Below are 18,492 nucleotides of genomic sequence, written 5' to 3' on the forward strand. Positions count from 1 at the left end.
TTCAGTACACTGACATCGCTGAGAATGCCGCCGGCGCAATTTTTCACCCAACTCGCGATTCTGTTTTGCAACATTTTATCAATATTCCCTTTGACAAAATCGCCGACAAAAGCACCGCTTTGCTGATCTTTTGTTCTATAATTCTTAATGCAAACACCGACCCTAGTAGTAATTAGTAACGTCGCCTAGTACATATGAACGGTCGTCATTGCAAATCGAACATCCTTTTGAAATTTGGACGTCGGGCAGGCGATTTCAAGGCACCGCACTTAAATATTAGCAACATATTTTTCTGAGCGGTTGTTTATTCTCTTTCAAACGAGACATAAATGTGACGACATAGTCGATCCCTTATCCACCGCTAAGAATGCCGCAATGTTTCGTTCGTTTTGCAACATGCCACAAATCGTCGAAAAAAACACCACTTCGACGGAAGCTTGCGTAATAAGGGGGTTAAAACAAGAAAACAAATGCCATGTTTAATACATATCGACCTGTTTTACTTGCGAAAGATAACGGAACATGAACTCGTTTCGTGCGACTTCGGAACCCGAAGGAACACACCAACAACGTTGAATTTACCCGCTATCTTCCAAATATGGTATATTAATTTATTCAGTTGTTTATTTAGAGTGACGTCCGCGGTCGAATGCGATTGGCTATCGATGTCAGTGCAAAGGTCATATGAATTAAGTGGGCGGAAGGAAAATTGTATAGGAGACAAGCTGGAGTCTCGTGTGGCGATAGCGATAACACCGGGACGAATGGTCTGGGGTAGGTGGAATCAGGTAAAAATTACATCGACCGAGAGGTATACAACCAAGAAATTATGTCAAGGTTTGATAAAACAATGAGTGTATATTTATATTGCTTTACAAAACACGAATACCATGTTTAACGGGTAAAATGGACCTTTATTTGGTGTTATGCAATAATACTAACACGTGAATTGTCACATGAAAAAGTACATCTTTGCGTTTAGTAGTAAAGGATTCAAACTATTGTACTATACGCATTTAGTTTTCTTAGTGCGGAATAAAAAGAGTGAAGACAAAGAATAATGGTCTATACCTACAATGTTTACTAGATATTTATGAATATAATTAGCATAATTGTGATTGATGTGAATTATGAGTATACATTTAAAATATAAACTATGATTGGGTAATCAGGTATACAGGCGAGATAAGTCATTAGTCATTAATTGCTGCAAACAAGCATTATATATATCAATTAGGATCGTAGTTCACGTCACTTCAATTATGAAAATTGTCTTCAAATTTTCAATAAAAAACATGTTTTTATCGAATATTTATGGCAACAACAACAACAACACGAACATCTTGTCAATGACAATACTTACCACATCTCGTCACTCTCCAATATTGGTATTAAAACACTCCATAGTTGACAATGTTCATTTCGCATTCCTGAATCTGACTCAAAGCTCGGAAACTTTAAATATTCACCCCCCTGGGCTGTCTGCTTTGGCCAATATATATACATATATTAATATATTTCATTCAATTTTAATCTCAAGTAAAAACAATGTCTCTAGAACAGAACAAATTTGCCCTCTCGTTGTTTGTTATCATACACGGGGTGTCATTGGCGTATCAATCCTTTACAATTGTAATCACGTGACTCCTGATTTAGCGAAGTTCGTCCAATAAGCCATTATTTTTTCCGAATATCGAACCTCTTTCTCAGTAAATTCATTTGCGGGATTTAAGGGTATACCAAACACAAACTAAAAAGAGAAATCATTGTATGACAAGGTATGTGAAATGGAAATGATTCCGGACATTGTAGTTGCACTGAACAACATGCAGGATTACGTCATGAAAGCACTTAATGTATTTGTGCACAAATGAGATTATTAATAACTTGTGTAATGACACCATAGCTAACGAATGAGAATGTTAATGTATATGTGTCAGGCACCGATTGGATAGTAAGCATATAGGTATTCCTATGATGAATGATGGGTTGAGCGAGAAAGCTGATGAAATGATGTATACGTATATCAACAACAATATAGGTATAACAGTTCAAGTTACGTTAGTCAATTCAGCAATTATGCAATTATGTGCAATTAGGTGCAATTATGGTAATGTATTACCTCATCAGGAAACGGTTGTTATCAACCTGGTTGCGCAGAAGTTGCACAAAACACAAATTATCGTGACAATAGTAATGACAAAGTGAAGTGTTTTCAGTGCAGAGAAATTGAAAGGCCACTGGCATGCAGGCATTCAATGCGGCTAACATGTCGGTCTTGTGGGGTGAACACAAACAGAAGACTGTCTTATGAGAATTGCTAGGGATTTGGTAGAAAGTATCAGCCGGTTATAGGGAACCTATTCATCGTGAGCATTTCATCGAGGTAACATTACACCTATAGAACAAGAATTTCATTATCCACATGGCGAGTACAAACTGAGACGATACCAAGCTTTAATTAGGTATTTTTAGGTGATTGGAAGTATCGAAGGAGTCACCAGTGGTAATTAATGCATGTCGCACCCAGATCAAACCTCATACTTGGGATTTCCATTGGAAGAGCGCATTATATTGTGGGAAAATCAATGTTTATCAACACAAATCGCACATGCGCAGCGCGACGACCACCGCCCTTTAATGATAAAGGGGACTTTATAAAGCTGAAGAATATATTGAGTATTGTACTAAATCATTTTTTGATTTCATGGAAGTATTTGTTCCCAATTAATCCCGTTTTGTTAGAATATTAGTAGTGCATAGAAACCCATATTTCATTGTGGACAAAATAAAATCTTGTACGTTTTTAACTGAATTCCCTTCATTTAGCTGCTTGTCTTCTGGTCATCTTGTTAATTACTGATGATATCAATGTCATTTTCGCTGGGCAGCAGCTCAAATTTCACTAATTCAAGTTTATGCATAAATTAACACCCAGACTAGTTGTCTGTACGATTGTTGTAACACTGTTCAACCAAAAACAATGCCCCGACGGCGTTTTGAAGATAAACACATTGTCAATCATTTGTGAAAATTTCAAAACAAAAGGTCAAAGCCTCTAGGAGCCATTTTTTAAAGTTCTGGGATGTGCACTAAAAAGAAGCTGAGATAATTGCTAATTTGCATAAAAATTTACTCATTAAGAAGTTTGCTAGTGCTCATAATTAAAATGGCTGTAACAGTTCCAAATTTAAATGTATTATCGTTTTGTAAAAAGTTAAATATAGTGCATAGTATGGAGATCCCGTCATTACTTTTTTTCACCATGTTTCTTCTTTATTATTTATGTATAGCCTTGCTAAATCTTGCTAAGCATTCAACAGAGAGAATGTTTGCACCTGTTATATTTTAAAATCGTCTTTTGAGTATGTTCCACTATTCAAAATTCTACAAAATTTTAACAGTCTATAGCCAAGACTGCTTGGATGATAAAAAGCTAAAAAAAATTCACTCCCAAGTGCCCACGAACATGCATCTGTACCTTAAATGACATGCACTTAAAACAACATATGTAACTTGCAACACATAGGTTGATTACACTTGATTTGGATACTAGTGTTTCTGACAATATACTGGCAAGACAGTTATAGGGTCATTCATCTCGGACCATGTGGCAGTGATTTAGTACTTAAAGTTGAAAAAACACTTTCAATACAGATTGGAATAAAATATAGTAAACCCAATAATATCAAAATAGAACTGTTCAACGTATGTTAGATAGAAAATGTCCCCACACAGGAGTGCAGTTGGATAATGATAATTGCAAGCTAAGAGGTCGGACATGAATTGTTTCATGTGGAAACAATTTGTTCACATTATTGACAAGTTATTGCTCACAATAAAAGGAACACTGTATCCTGAATCTTTTTCACTTGGAATTGGCACATCGATTAAGATTAATGTAATAAATAAGCCGGGGTCCAGTTTTATAGTAACACCGATGTTTCAATCAATTCGATTCGTCACGTTGACCAAGGAATTCGTATTACTTTCTGAAGATGATGCTTAAAATTATTTAAGGCATCACCCAGCAAATCATGTGACCTGGACCCCCTTCCCACAAGAGTGGTTAAGTAGTGCATGGATGTAATTGGAGGCTATATCAAATTATTCTTTAAGGACTGGATACAGCTTTTGCGGCCCGAGGTCGTGCGGCGGAAGCGCAAGTCGTATGGCCGAGGGCAGCAAACGCCGTATCCAGTCCATAAAGATTTTATCATATACCTTATATGAAATATGATATGATTTTGTTTTAGTACTTTTAGAATGCAGTATTTAACACTGTTGATAGTGAGATTTTATTAGAACGACTTGAACAATGTTTTTGTATTTCAGAGAGGGTATTGGCTTTGTTTAAAGCATATTTAACGAGTAGATACCAGTGTGTTTCAATAAAAGGTCAAATGTTAAAATACTGTTTTCCTCATCGGACGGTGCTAGGGGCCACTTTTGTTTTGAATGTATACAAACCCACTTAGTATTAGTATTATAGAACGTGAAGGTTCATCATATCCTCTCTATAGCAATGATACCCTATTAAACATATCATTTCAATCAACTTAGTAGACGATCATAACTTAGCTCTGTCTAATCTTAAGGATTGTGTCAGTGAATTGAAAGATTGGATGTACAGCAATAAACTAAAACTAAATCCTGAGAAAACAGGTATTCTAATATTTGGTAAGAATTTCCCGAATCAAAAAATGTCTTTGAGCAATTTTTTGCGGGTTCGAGGCCGGATTACTATGATAGTTCATTGTATGGTATAACGAATGTCCAATTATCTAATATGCAAAAGGTACATAATGCAACAGCTAGGAAAATATCATGATTTATATTTCAGTCAGTTTGACAGTGGTTGTCATGACATATACTGATAAAGGTTAATGACAAGACCAGATGGCGAGCTGGTCGAAATCAACCAAAAACATCTTATGACTCTGCAGTTTTTAAGATACAAGACAGTAGCTGTAATTCTAAACCAATGTTGTTTGCGAGTTTAAAAAAGGTAGTATCTTGGTGGAATGTTAGTGCGAGATTATTACCCCATCAATATTAGTTAGTGTTGACAATGTATAGAATTGTTTTCTCTAGACAGCTTGACGAGTAATTAATTGATTATGATGTGTAAAACTTTCATGTGATTGGTTGTTTGTTTGAAGGCAAGGCCTTGGAGTCTCTTATACTGATTGTAATTGGTTAAGGGGTGACAAGAAATAAAGATGGATTTAATGCTGTCTCGGGTGAAAAACCAGGGACTTGGCAGAGAATCGTTTTGGGAACATGAACGAAGCTTGTGTGTGTCTTTTGTCAGCCTAGCGTGGAAACGACCGAATCCCGGTTACCTAAGTGAAAGGTTTTAACCATCAAATATACCTATCACACGTGGTGGATAACCCTTGGGCATTGTGTTCAACACAAAAATCATCCTGGGAACACTGTATGATTACAAGACAAAAGACACACACAAGCTTCGTTCATGTTCCCAAAACGATTCTCTGCCAAGTCCCTGGTTTTTCACCCGAGACAGCATTAAATCCATCTTTATTTCTTGTCACCCCTTAACCAATTACAATCAGTATAAGAGACTCCAAGGCCTTGCCTTCAAACAAACAACCAATCACATGAAAGTTTTACACATCATAATCAATTAATTACTCGTCAAGCTGTCTAGAGAAAACAATTCTATACATTGTCAACACTAACTAATATTGATGGGGTAATAATCTCGCACTAACATTCCACCAAGATACTACCTTTTTTAAACTCGCAAACAACATTGGTTTAGAATTACAGCTACTGTCTTGTATCTTAAAAACTGCAGAGTCATAAGATGTTTTTGGTTGATTTCGACCAGCTCGCCATCTGGTCTTGTCATTAACCTTTATCAGTATATGTCATGACAACCACTGTCAAACTGACTGAAATATAAATCATGATAAAAATATGACCATATTACATCTGCTTTGATTTCTCTTCACTGACTTCCAGTAAAATATCGGATTATATATAAAACATTGTTTTCAGTATACAAATCTCTCTAATGTCAATCCCTCAAATATATGTTTCATTCACATGTGTCACTATTGTACACCCCAAGGTCATCTTCAAAATCTTAAAACTTACTTGTTTACGGTTAGTAACGTGTGGTGATAAGACATTTTCTGTATGAGAACCACATTTTGAAATGCCCTAACTAAACATATAAAAATGAAACAATATATTATTTATTTAAGAAAGCATATAATCTTTTATTTGTCAGTTATTACTGTAAACAGCGCAAGTAAATAAATTATTATTATTACTTTAATATTTAAATAGTTATGCCACCTTTTCTGAGTTTTGATATGGTTGCATTACAAAGAATGCTTCTAACTATTCATTAATCCGTCCCTAATAGCATTTTAGTGGATGAGCTCGTGTTTTACAATTCGATTTAACTAGAATCTAAAATATTACACCATTTTCCAAAATGTATGTGCCAGCCTTACCTGAATTTCATCACCATGAATGACTGCCATCCATTCTGGCCATGGATTCTGACTGTCTCTGATATTATACTGGTACGAATACACGTTTACATTTGTCTGTGCATATTTATGAGCAAAATTTACTGTTGGACATATGAGTAGTCGGTCATCAATCACATCACCTAAGTTATCGCGGTTAACAACAGCATCATGGGGCGATTCCCAGTGTGTGTAGTGGTCTTTAATAGCTGCCCTGGAACAAGTATTCAAATCAGAGTTGGTATAATCTACATTGGCTAAATAGTTTTCATATGTCTGTAAGTTGGTGGAGTCTTTTTCATATCCTGGTACAAATCCATACAAAATAAAATACCTTCCTTCATCCTTGACAGCTCCCAATAGTACGTCCGCATTTTTCAATTGAACATTGCTAACCGAGTGTTTAGGATCGTACAGTAAATACTTCCCATCAGCGATGGGGGTCCATGGCATTTCGGAAAACTGCCTTTCGCGTGCACTCAATTCATCGGCACTAACATTGCGAAGGCAATCCACAAAGTCACTTTGAGAGAAATTGCACCCGTGAAATGAACCAAGAATTTGAGATTTCGTCTCGGCCCCGCCATGGGTCATCACAGCCCACTCGGCATCAGGTGTACCACTCTGCAATATGGCGCGATTGAATAATGGTTCACTCAATGGTGATAGTAGATGTAGACCTACACTTGCTGCTCCAGTGCTTTCTCCAAAGATAGTGACCCTGTTTGGGTCTCCTCCAAAAGTACCAATGTTAGATTTCATCCATTTTAAGGCAAGAACTTGGTCATACATTCCATAGTTTCCTTTTAAAAAAATTGAAAAGATTTCATTTCATTTTGTACACCTCAGCTTTTTATAGTCTAAATTGGAATGCACACCGCGACGTGAACATCTGCCACAGATGCTAATACTTATTACTATTGTTTCATGTTTGAAAGAATAAAGAAAATTCGTCGTTAAATTGTTGGTTATTTGTCATTTAAAACATCATCGTTTCTAATGGGATGAGACCCGAATTTCATTTCATTTTCCTACTAAATGGTAATTGTTTTCAGTGCAACATTGTTAGGTCCATCCATCACCTTTTGAGGCATAAATTAAAGAAATATTTGTATTTATGGCAACCAGATCAACATCTTCACCGAAATCTAATCCATTGATAACAAGTAGACAAAGAACTCTGTCATTGATATTAAATTATAAAAAGACAAATTCGATTTGTGTGACACCCAAAAATAATTGATTTCACCATTTTCTTTTGAATTCTGTGTTGTAACGAATAATGTCCAGTTCTGTAGTTGTTTCAATAACCAGAATCTAATGATATATTATTGTAGAAGTTTAGCATGTATACAGTTACAAATTTGGTGAGTATTGTCCAATTTCCTTATTTTTAAATTGTTGGCATGAAATGTAAATAAATAAATAAATAAATAAATAAATAAATAAATAAATAAATAAATAAATAAATAAATAAATAAATAAATAAATAAATAAATAAATAAATAAATAAATAAATAAATAAATAAATAAATAAATAAATAAATAAATAAATAAATAAATAAATAAATAAATAAATAAATAAATAAATAAATTACTTTTTTGAAAATGCTATTTCATCTTCAATAACAACCTAGACTTGAATTCAGACATTCCGAGTAAAATAAAAAATGATGTGATAACGCTATGTCAATACTTTGTCATCACTGATTGGTTGCCTCCATAATTTCAGTACCGTCCCGTGCGTAAGGCAAGCTCACAACAATCCAGACCAATTAACTAGTCAATTATTCGTAATTTTCTCAACATCTTACGATCATAGACGGTATCGAGTCTAATACAAACTTCATTTCAGTTTGAATTATAAAATACAATAATAAAATAGTATTGCCTGATAATTTGCAACAGTGACGTAATTCATTGTCTGAATTCAAACAATGGTATATTTTGATTTCTAATTTGTTATAATATACTCTTATAACAGTATTCAGTTGATTGCATCTTTTGAAATTAGCATGTTACATAACAGATAACTGTATATCTACATAATGTACAAAAGTTCTCATTAGTATTCAGGGTTTCGTATGTGTTATGCTTATGTCTGATGTTTCGCCTCACTGTGGAATGTCTAGGTCTGTTCTGTATCAAGACTATACAGCGTGAGCTTTATTTGTAAATAAGTTTATAATATATCTAAAATAGCAATACACATTGATGACATATGTCAGCTCAAAGAACTGGCGAGGCAAACCTACATTTTATTAATATAAAATATAAATATCATATGGCTTTGGGTGGCAATAATTTATCATCACATTTAAAACGAAGGTCAACGTATTTCAATCTGCCTGTGAAAACGTTGGATATATAATAGAATCCCAGTGGCTGTGTTTATGATGTGTTGTGAAATGTGGGAATCGACACTGTAGCGTTTTTCTGATTGGAAACGAAAGAAATTGCGAAAGAAGTCCAAGCCTAGCTCCGCAATGACTAGTCACATAATAATATTTATTTGAAGAGTCTTTCCATAATACTTGTTACTCGTTTGTTTATCCACGCCAGTGGTACGCTAAAATGTACCCATTACTGACACCATTTCTGATACTGTACTCGTCAACTCACTGGTTCCCGTGTGGCTCCCCAATAGGGTTTATTAGTTTGCCTCGGTAATCTCGTATAAAAGCAGTAAGCAGCATTTATTTAAAAAAAGACCGCCATGAAAAATCCTTACCTGTAGCTCTTTGGTCTCCAGTTGCTAAGAAACCAAATGAACCAACACGATAGTTCATTGACACCATGATAATATTCTGAGTTCCTGTAAGGTATTTTCCATCGAAGACATCAAGAGAAGATGTGCCACGGAAAAATCCACCACCATATATCCAAACCTGTATATTAATAACACATAATGGTAAATTCAGTTTGTGAAATATGTCGTCAACTAGGATATGTTGTATAAATGCATACTTCGTACAGATGTACGCTTTTTGAAGGTTACATGCACAGTCGAACACGTGATAATAAAATAAATGCGATATTTACTATACGGGGCCGCCATCTTGAATGCGGCATAAAACTAAATAAAAGACAAGTTGTGAAACGCGTTTTTCAAATTTCTACAAATCAGGAAAAGAATCCTAATCTTTCACAGAAATACGATCCGTTGGGGTAACATTAAGCCAACCGATAAAAAAATTCGGCTGAATTCGTCGTTTTTGTGTGGAAAAATCCCCTAAATACGAACACCTATCTATTTACACGAAGAATATAAAAAACTATCCTGGGCTATTTAAAACCAAAAATTGTCATTTCAGCTCAGCAGCCAATCAGCGACGACCGACAGTTAATTGACGGTTTTACAGTTAGATGCTTTGGTCAGCACATACTAGTACATGTAATGAGTAAAAGTCTGTCATTACGAATCACTAGCGAGCAGGGTTTTTTGAAAATTCAAAAAAGGCACACCAAAGACAAAAATATATTAATTGGAATAACCTGACGATTGCTACAAAAGTTAAGATTACTGAAGTTTCATCAGTGCATGTAAAATGACACATTCATAAACCAACAACCTGTGCAATCCGATATAGAGGTTCACTTAGTTCCCCCCCCAGTCTCCTCTAAATTACAGGCACATATACGATCATATAAATGTGATGCGTCTTGCCACTATAAGCAGACGTGATTTTTGTCAGGCCATGATTGTTTGTCCTCAAACCAACTCGATAATAATCAATAAAACAGTGCAGTGTCGTATTGTGACACTGTCCCTGTTGTTGATAAAACTCGATTTGACTATTTAGTTTCTATGACAACCAATTCATTACAAGGGTGGTATGGGCATTGTACATATTGCGTTAAGAGTACCACCTATACACTATTCACTGTTATGTTTACTTCCATAAAACGTGCTGCTTTAAAGAATAACACCTACCATGACGGCCGCTTTATGAGGTTTTGGTGATGGAGTCCACACATTCAAGTACAAGCAGTCTTCACTAACTTGTGTATTGGGGTTCCACATTTCAGCGCCTGGAAAATCAGGATACAACATGTCTAGTTTCTGCATGCAAGAATTTCCAAAATTAGTAGCATCATAAACACCGCTCCACTTTGATATTGGTACAGGCTCACGAAAACGAAGATTTTCAACTGGAGGCTCGGCAAAAGGTATTCCTAGGAAAGCAAACGCTTCGCCTCGGTTATCAGGCAAACTCACAATCTTGCCACGAACTACACCACTTTTAATCCTGAGCTCGAGAGGGTCTGCAATAAAAATAACATACATTGTAAGTATGTGGTTGTATCGATAGAAGCTGCTAAAATTAAATTTTGTGCCAACTATGACAAAAGTGTAAATTCCTCTGAGAACAAATTAAAGCAAACATCTTTCGTATATAATCTATATGAGAACAACTATTTCCTATGACCTAAAAATGAAAGACACCCCGAACTGACTTTAGACAAATTACAATGTTATTTACAGACCTCATACCAGCAGAGCGTGTCTGCATGTAAGGTAATAAAAAAATGTAAATCAGAATGATGAATTTATTGTACCTTGCCGAGCTAGTGAACCTTGGGAAAGAATGCAGCAACCAGCCATCAACATAAGGACATCTAGTCTCTGTAAGAAAGATTAAAACAAAGACAAAAGATCGTGGTGACGTATTTACAAATTGATATCACATTGCTTCTTCTCAATATATATATATAAATCATATTCTTGTTCAGTATGAAACCCTAGTATAGTGTGTTCATTGCATTGATATCACTGCATAGATATTTGTAATCGAATTGTCAAGGTCAACATAACCTTCTCCTCGTTCATTGCGAAATGTTTGTTTTAGTCCATGTTACATTGTGTTTAATGTGAGGTATATAATTTTGTGGATGGAAAAAAAACATCATTATTGGCAGTAACCCGAGGATCAACTGGTTACACTCTTGAGATGTAAAGAATCAACTATGAAATGCAAACATTGATATGTCAGTCACATCATTACATACTAGTAGCGCTATATGATAAGATGGAGTCCATTTTATGCAGACTTGGGTGAGGAATTTTTTGTGTGGATTCCAAACTCGCCACAGTAGTATGATAAATGGTTTATCCACTATACCATGCACAGTAGTATGATAAATGGTTTATCCATTATACCATGCATATAAGAGAAACTATATGTGACTCATGTGTGCAATGGTTTTCAGAAGATTATCTTTTACCTGGTTTACACGTAACATTTACGCCGTTGTAGCACTGCCGTGTTATTTTTACCGTGTGACCAGTTTACGCTGGTGTAAAAATGGCCGATTTTACACTGATGTAAACTGGTGATAAACGTGCCGCTCTGGTCAGTGGAACGAGTAGTCGCGGAAATAATTGATAAAAGTCTTGCTACTGATTTCTATTTGGCAAGAGGAAAGTATTTTTAGATTGATTCACGGAACCTCCCATGATAGCCAGGTTTACAGGATTATTGCACAAAAAGACAAGGAATTGGGGTGAGATAACCCGCAGAACTGTGCCATCAAAAAGTAAAACCTTTGAAGTCGAGATTCAAGGGAGCAAAATAATAACCGTTGTGATAGGGTACGAATATTTTCAAACACGGATGTAACTACAGAGGGGGGGCTACACAGGCCTAATATAAAATAACGCCGGCGTTTTTAATGCTGTGTGATCGCAAACATAATACACAGTTGTAGAGCTATCACGGGGGAAGTTCTTCTCCTCTGAGGTTCTCCACACGTGTCAGGGGGGAATGTCGTCTCGTCTCGCTGTCGCGTCCCCTTGAGGTACGGGATCGGGAAAGTCACTTAAACTTTACAGTCAAATAAGACACACACAACGAAATACGTTTCAACTCTCGTCTTAGTCGGTCAGTCGAGCACTCTATAAGACACAGCGCCCTGGGGAAAAGTCCCCAAGACTATCGCAAGGCTGGACTGCCTCAAGACTGCCTTAGACTGCATCAAGACTCGCCCCACGACTCTCCAGGACTGGACTGCGTCTATGGTGGTGTACTCGCCAAGACCAACTCAAACTCTCTTTATTCATTTTCAAAACTCTAACCAATTACAAAGCAGTAAAAAGACTCTAGGGCGTAACCTTCAATCATAAAGCCAATCACACTAAGTACTGAACACGTCATATCTTTTGATTAATCGTTCACTACATTAATAACTGCGAATACCAACTGTCAGAAATAGTAGTCCGAATAGCGACAGTTATCTCGTAATTAGTTCCAAATCACTGAGTCGAGTTCCGTCCAGAACCTCAAATGAGCCGAAACGATGACAGACATAACACAGCCATTTGTCAGTAATCAACTAATTAAGTCGATCAACAGATACCCAAAAACAAATTCATCATAGAGCCAATGCAACCACTGGAATTCTCACTGGCCCTACAACGGCGTATTTCTAATATGTGTAAAGTAAAGACAATTGACTCCAATACAATATCTTTTCAACATATTTAATACACAAAAAAAAAAATCCGGAAATCTCTCCATAATCTATACCAACTTCACCATATCAAAAAGACTGGCTAGGACAGGTGCTTTTTGAAGTACATGATTGGTACGAGCATAGATATTCTAGGTTTGCGTGGAATTGCCCAGCTACAATAAGGCATATTGAGCCCAGTGATATCGTCAGGAGATCATAGATTTATTAAATTAAATGAGCGTGCTCAGAGGACGCTGCAAATATGTAAACAATTGCAACTCGATCCCAGCCAATGAGGTTATCTCGATCCCAGCCAATGAGGTTATCTCGATCCCAGCCAATGAGGTTACCTCGATCCCAGCCAATGAGGTTATCTCGATCCCAGCCAATGAGGTTATCTCGATCCCAGCCAATGAGGTTATCTCGATCCCAGCCAATGAGGTTATCTTAATATCGTGTATCATGTAATAAAGAATGAGTAAATCTATACAACCAAATGTTAGGGTTATGTGTACTACGGCATTGCTATATATTATCGTACATTATTACTCTGCTTCCTTCCATCGGCCCTGGACCTACATTCGTTGAACGTAAACTCGTGTAACTTTTCTGGTACATTATCATATTAAACAAGTTTATGTGACGTGTGCAAATGACAATCTGTGATTATTTCATTGAAATGTACATCCAATAGCAACGAGGAAACATGAAAAAAATAACGTTTAAAGTATACCGTAAAAACAAGCAAAAATAGTCATTGCTTTGTTAAAATCGAAGTGACATATTTTCGCCCTGTATTGTGAGAAAAACAACACGTCAACGCATTCGACAAATCAAACAAAGAGCAGACGCTTCAAAGAGTCAAATCCAGTTATGGAATTGTCATGTGTCAACAATTTTCTGGTAACAGAGAGTTGCGGGTACTGGTTGTCACTGTACAATCTTGTTGGTGCAACCATTTCTAGTTTAGCCAAATAATTCAAATACATTTTGAGTAACTTCGTCATTTATCATACAGCAATTCATACGATTGGATGAAACAAATTGAAAGGTAATATTGATATTGATGTTTTCTATTGAGGTCGATTTGATCCAATTTGTTCCAATCGCGTAACAATCTCGCGCATAGCAAACCAACCAGCAACTCATTGCTGAAAATGTTGTCCAAAACAAGATGGCGGCGACAGTGACGTCATATCTCATTGTAGTACTGCATAGTAAACAACTTAAATATAATAAAAATGATATGCTTATAACTTTTTAAGTGTACATTTTGGCTTTGTGAATTCCATTTATGATGAATGTTGTTATTACTTTTTCTTACCTCCCAAATACACGGAACCGTAGTAGCGAGGGCGCTGTTCACATGATCTATGAGATAGATTACTAGTATATATTACACATTAGTTTTATGAATTGTCACCAAATCCAAGTGCACTCAAGGTCCTAAATAGGCGATCATGGTGTACTCATCAAAAGCTTTTTCTTGGCCAAATGTCAAAATTCCAAGCATGGAGTTTGATTCATTAAGTGGCTGTGTCATGTACTAAACGGATGTTGTCATAAATCTGCCTGCCCGTAATTGTGTAGCTTTGACCAGGATGGATAATCCACCCGCGGGCTTCCTTTAGGCGTAGCAAAGAAGGATAACTGGTCGCCAGATTTTCAAAAACGTGCTGTCTCCTTTTTTGGTAAGAGAGCTATAACTCTATGGCTGGACGTGGTAGAACGCCCTCACCCAACATGACTGAAAAAACACCTCGTGTAAATCAGAACATTCTAGTCCGTCAATACCAGGTGTTCTTCCATTTGAGAAAGCTTGTACGATGTCAATATCAAACTGAGTCAAACCACACATGTACAGAAGTTTATTTTGAGCCTGAAATGGGAGAAGGCGAAAACAAGTCGCAGTAGAACTGCTGAATTAGTTGACATATTTCAGATATTCTGTAAGGGTGTTGTCATGGTCACTAATTCAGTACTACTTTCTCTGCTTACGTTTCTGACTACGTTCCCAATCATGTGAGGCACAGTAAAATACATTCTCAAAGTAAATCAATTTCCTTATGGATCGTCATATTTATTTTACATTTACACATCAACAATCGACTATTACTACACTGAAGGCGCCTGCTGAACGTATACTTTCATTTTCGGTGGATGTACGTTTGTGATTTGTACTGAAATTGGTCAGCCAGTAAAGTACAGTATATTCTCTACATGTACTTTTGACAAACATCATTACTCACAGCACGACCATGGTGTTTACGGTCTAAGTGTCCATGGTCTGTGGTTGTGCATATGAGCTAATCCGTCGTCACAGATTGTTTATATTTGCTGATGGTATGTTCCTCCAATTATTTGGAATTCTTCATCTCCAAATAATTCCATGTTAGGCTTAACAGTGTTATGGTAATGACATGCATCTAATCTAATCTAAATATTCTACACAGGGTGATAAACTATTAATGGTGACTTTAACTCACGTATTGGCGATATTAACGACACAATCGATGACGAAAATAATAAACACTTACCTACTCCAGATAACTATATTGATGATAATTTCCGTATAAGAAACAGTTTCGATGTTGATTCAAAATCTTGTATCAACAAATTTGGCCGAAAATTAACCAAACTTTGTTTTGACTGTAACTTTAACAGCTGTACCGTCGAAGATTCAATGGGAAAGTTCACCTGCCACACTCTAAGTGGTAGTAGTACAACAGACTACGCAATATCGTTAAAGCGTTTACACGAGCTTCTGCAGTTCTTTAAAACACCAGATATAACCCATATTTCAGACCACTACATAATCACAATCTCATTAAAAGTAAACGAAGCCGGTGCTTACTCAAATATGGAGCGTAAACACAAACTTGAATCCCTAACCCCTAAATACATATGAGACATCGAAGGAAGAACAAATTTCATATCCTAATTGAAACAGGCATTTTGTATCACTTGTATCTTCTTTGGCGGACAAAAGTCTGAAGAAAATCAAACCACAAAAACAAAAACAAAATAACAAGCGTACAACAAATGAAAAGAAATGGTACTGTAGACTCCTTAAAAACGAGTTCAAAACTATCTCAAAACTTCTAAAAGCATATCCGAGGGACCCTCTTATTCGGGGTACACTCTTCATCGTCAGTAGTTAATTCTAAAAATGTCACAAAAAGGAAAAGGGAAAAATTCAAAGCTTCACAACTGTATAATGTAGAGAGCTGATCATTCTGGAATGAACAACGATACACCACATAAACAAACAAATAATTTAACAAAGAACACCTAATGAGTGGTTAACCTATTTCAATAAACTATTAAATCCATCGTGCGATATTAAAACAGATAAGAATGTCCCTAATAATAATATCACTCATGAACTAAAAGAGTTGGAACACAACGCGATCAATAACGCCGATATTATTGGACCAATTCTAAAGAGCGAAAATAAAAAAGCAACTGCTGGTCAACTCCACTGTTTAGAAGCAATACATAAACTTTATCTACAAATCTAACGATTTCATAGAATGATTGAGTTCGGGTTTAATAGCGCCAATTTTTAAATCAGGTTCAAATCAAACCCCTCAAATTACAGAGGTATGGCCTTATCCATCTGCCTGGAAAAACTGCTTAATAGTATATTGAATCAAAGAATAACAACTTTCCTAGATGATAATAATATTATTTTGAAAACACAGTTTGGGTTTAGAAAAGGTTATTCTTGAAAACAATAATTAATAAGTATCTGTATCACAGTGAGGCTCCGAAAGAACAAACATTTAACACAAACTATAAAAATAAAAATAAAAAAACTATATGCATGCTTTGTGGATCTGAAAAACGCCTTTGACCGTGTCTGGCACTGAACAATTACTTAATCTTAACAAATATTGATCTACGAGCGTCAATCTCTCGGTTCCGTTTAAGTAACCACGACCTCGAAACAGAGGCCATGCAAAACCGAAATTACCAATAGAAAAAAGAATCTCTAGTCTTTGCTCAAATAACGAAGTAGAAGACGAATACCATTTTATAACTACTTGCCCTATTTGCAACAATAAAAAAATATATATGAGGAAACTGGAAAGAAAATAAACTTTATAGAAGATAACAAATTTATAATGATAATGTTAAATAAAAACATTGCAATGAATATTTCAGTGGCCAAATTTATAAAAAAAAAATCGTGATTATGAAAACAAGACCGCGGCACCCCATAGTATAATCATGGATGTATTGTAACGTATATTCGTATGTAATGGTAATTTGTAAATGTAATTTTGTATGCATTATCTTTACTGTTAATCACGTTATTGTCTTGTAGTTTTAGTGACCTTGCTGTTGTACTTTCCAAAGTCAGAGTTGTGTCAATAAATAAACTAATTAAGTAGGATGAGAAAATGGAATGTTCATCAGAGTGACTCCTTTATGCATATTCCGCAGTTAAATTCGGATTCAATGTGAGGCGTGTTTCAGAATTATCAAGCTCGCGTAGTAGTAATTGTTTCATTGGGTTTGTGATTTGATATGTCTAGCGTGTATTGTTTTGAATCGGTTAATGGCAATCGAACGATTTATTTACATAATGATTTATTTACATTTTTTTCTTTTTTCTTGAGGGTATAAAAGAAAGCTTGGTGATCTTCAGTTTGTTGGGGCGTAGACATTAAGTATGTGGTATGGTAAGTGAACTAGACGCCTAATAACAACAATGAAAACCGAGTGCACATCTATTCATTTACCTGTTATAGTAGTTTATAAATAAATAAACGCTGCTCGGACTGATAAATATGATATATAGAAGATAATATTTGGTAATCGTAGTCCTAAATAACTATTAAAAATAGTTAGACGTTTCGAGCAATGGCTCTTTATCGATAGCATAAACAAACGATGTGCACGGCGTTGATGGAAATTCTTACCCGATGACATTAGTAAGATAGCAGCAAATAGAAAAATCGTAATAGTAGTTTATAAATAAATAAACGCTGCTAGGACTGATAAATATGATATATAGAAGATAATATTTGGTAATCGTAGTCCTAAATAACTATTAAAAATAGCTAGACGTTTCGATACATTCATTTACCTGTATGTATGAAGATTGTGAAACCACCAGACATGGTATTACAAACATTGTCCCACGTCGAACCGCCTGGCTTCATGATGGGTATAGAATGCGTCTCGGCACATTACGTAGTTGTTTATTAGGTTTCAACATTGACAGTGACATTGAAATTAAGTAAACAGCATTAAACACTTATTGACACTTGTGTAACAGACTTATATTTTGAACTGTTGAGGGTAGTGGTGATACAATCAGGATATTTATTCGTGGAGACATCAGATACAGTGATAATACAGTGAAGTGTAAACTTGGTTTCCAGGCGATGGCTTTACAGCCACGCTTGACGTTTGACACGGCGTGTATAAAAGTGTTAATATGGTTTAGGCTTTAAACAATACATTAGATATTACATATAGGTGTAGGAATGTGAACATTAAAGTAATAAGCATGGGAAAG

The 18,492-nt window shown here is 35.8% G+C and overlaps 1 pseudogene; it reads right to left on the minus strand.

Moving 5' to 3' along the window:
* Positions 1 to 1,200: 1,200 nt before the first annotated feature.
* LOC100378042 (acetylcholinesterase-like) lies at positions 1,201 to 18,133 on the minus strand (annotated as a pseudogene).
* Positions 18,134 to 18,492: the final 359 nt, after the last annotated feature.

This window comes from Saccoglossus kowalevskii, chromosome 16 (assembly GCF_978046115.1).
Source record: "Saccoglossus kowalevskii chromosome 16, keSacKowa6.1, whole genome shotgun sequence".
Taxonomy (NCBI): domain Eukaryota; kingdom Metazoa; phylum Hemichordata; class Enteropneusta; family Harrimaniidae; genus Saccoglossus; species Saccoglossus kowalevskii.